At 44.7% G+C, this 1,984-nt stretch overlaps 1 protein-coding gene across 3 annotated transcripts in view; it reads left to right on the top strand.

The window, feature by feature from the left end:
• The window catches only part of HIVEP1 (human immunodeficiency virus type I enhancer binding protein 1), a 171,317-nt gene that overhangs the window by 912 nt on the left and 168,421 nt on the right, over window positions 1-1,984 (top strand). The window lies entirely within an intron of this gene.

Here is a 1,984-nt window from a genome sequence, read left to right as displayed (position 1 = left end):
CCCCCATTAGTTCCAGAATTTTGACAGTTCAAACTGCTCTTTACCACTCACATTGTCCTCTTCAAATTTTTTTCTCTCCACATTCCATTTATAAGATACAATTTGAGAAACTATTTAAATTTGCCACAAAACAAGCCGAAACTAACTATGGTTTAGCTGGCTTTCCTTGCTTTCTGATAACTAGGAAGTTAGAATTGGAAGCAAAATTAGGAAAAGAAATTGCATTTAGAAAGTTAATTCACAAATAGAAAATAGGAAGCTGTTCAATATTGTATACATTTAAAAGAAAAGTTCAATATTGATTTACTGCTCAGAATTAAATTGTGAGTAAGCTAATAAAAAAGTTGTTTAACAATTGAAATGACAAAATTGCATGCTTAATTTATTAGAAAGTTCACAGCAATGCCAAATCCCTTATAAACACTGTGCCTAAAATATGTGTTTCTGTTATGTTCAACAACTATTTGGTTAAAATTATATTCACTCAATTACCACTTTTGACTTAACAAGTTACACAAAGTAGAATTAATAATAATGGAGCTACCTTAATCTTTATCTTCTGACAGGTTAGGTATACTTTCACGTGTAAGTAAATGTTTATTTTTATTTAAGTACCCAGTTGGGAAGCTGTGTTACACGCTGTTTGTGATTGCATTCCATTAGATTTCATTTTATGAGATGATTATATCACATCCAAAATGAAAAACTGCATTCTTTCACTGCAAGATTGGAAGCATATTATGCTAAACATCATTTCAAAGTTAAGCAATTGTTGGATGATCTTTGCTTTTAAGACCAAAGTTCGTTTTTAATAGGCACATTCCCCATTGTACATGACATTTGGGGGTGCAAGCTCGCCATTACTGAGTCTTCCATTTCTAATTATTCCCATTCTTGTGCATTAAGCTTTTCTTAGCACAAATGAGCTGGAGGTAGGATTTCCTCAGGGGAATTTTAGGGGTGAACCCTCGCAGGAAAAACCCAGACCGTCTTTATGGAAGCCTCGGGGAACGTAATTCAAGTTTGCACAGATGGCCAGCGTGGTGGGTGCACGGCCGTGTAGCATGTTTATTCCTTAAAAGGGGAAAGCAGTTGGGTTTAATCTGAGAAATCTTTCTGCATCAACATTTTTTTGTTTTACTTTATTCCTCCCAAGTTCAGCATGGCCCCTAAACCAATCTCTTTTGCCTGCTTCTTCAGGTGCACATGTAGACTTTCTGATTCCCCAACCTTCTTGAGGTCTATCTCCAGAAAACCTTCTTCGTTCGTTAGCATGGCCCAGCCCCTCCCGATTTCTCCTCCATAACTTTCCACTCCTTGCTTCCTCTATCGCTTTCTAGCAGCCGGGGTCAAACTCTGGTTTATGGCAATGACTTCCTTCCTCTCCCCCCCCCCACCTCCACCCCATCTCTTCTGCCCGGCGTCCCGGGAGCCGGCTCACCGCCCAGGTCTGCACCCCGCTTTCTTGACCCTGAACACCCCTCCTCTTCCTGGCCCGGGTGTTAGGCGGGCAGACAAGGGTTAACGCGCTCGCCGCCGGGCCCTGGGAACCACCCGCGGGCCGGGGAGCGGCCTCTGGAATAACCTGGGCTTTCCTCGATCTTTTAATAGAACATCCGCCACCAAGAAGCGGTTTCAGGGCAGGGTTCAGAGTCGGTCCCATTCCTCTCTCCAAACCCACAACCCCGGCCCCCGGGCCGTTGTTTTTAAAAAGTTGTTTTTCAAAGTTAATGCGTTTCAAGTTTCACAATGACTTTCCCCTTCCCTCCACGCGTTGCTGAGGAAACCCCCTTGCGGTGGCCCCCCTCTTCCCCGGTCCCCCCCACGCGGCCCTGGAGGGGGGGGGGGCGGGGAAACTGATGACGGCGCCCGGCCGGGACAACAACCGCTCTGTATATTTACTGAAGGTGATGCGGAATACCACTCCCGCCCTGCCCCTCCTTGTATACAGCCAGGACAAAGAGGGGAGCGGCATGTCCTTCCC

This window comes from Myotis lucifugus, unplaced genomic scaffold (genome assembly GCF_000147115.1).
Source record: "Myotis lucifugus unplaced genomic scaffold, Myoluc2.0 scaffold_107, whole genome shotgun sequence".
Taxonomy (NCBI): Eukaryota; Metazoa; Chordata; class Mammalia; order Chiroptera; family Vespertilionidae; genus Myotis; species Myotis lucifugus.
The sequence above is the reverse complement of the archived record's forward strand: the minus strand, read 5'-3'. Positions and strand labels throughout refer to the sequence as shown.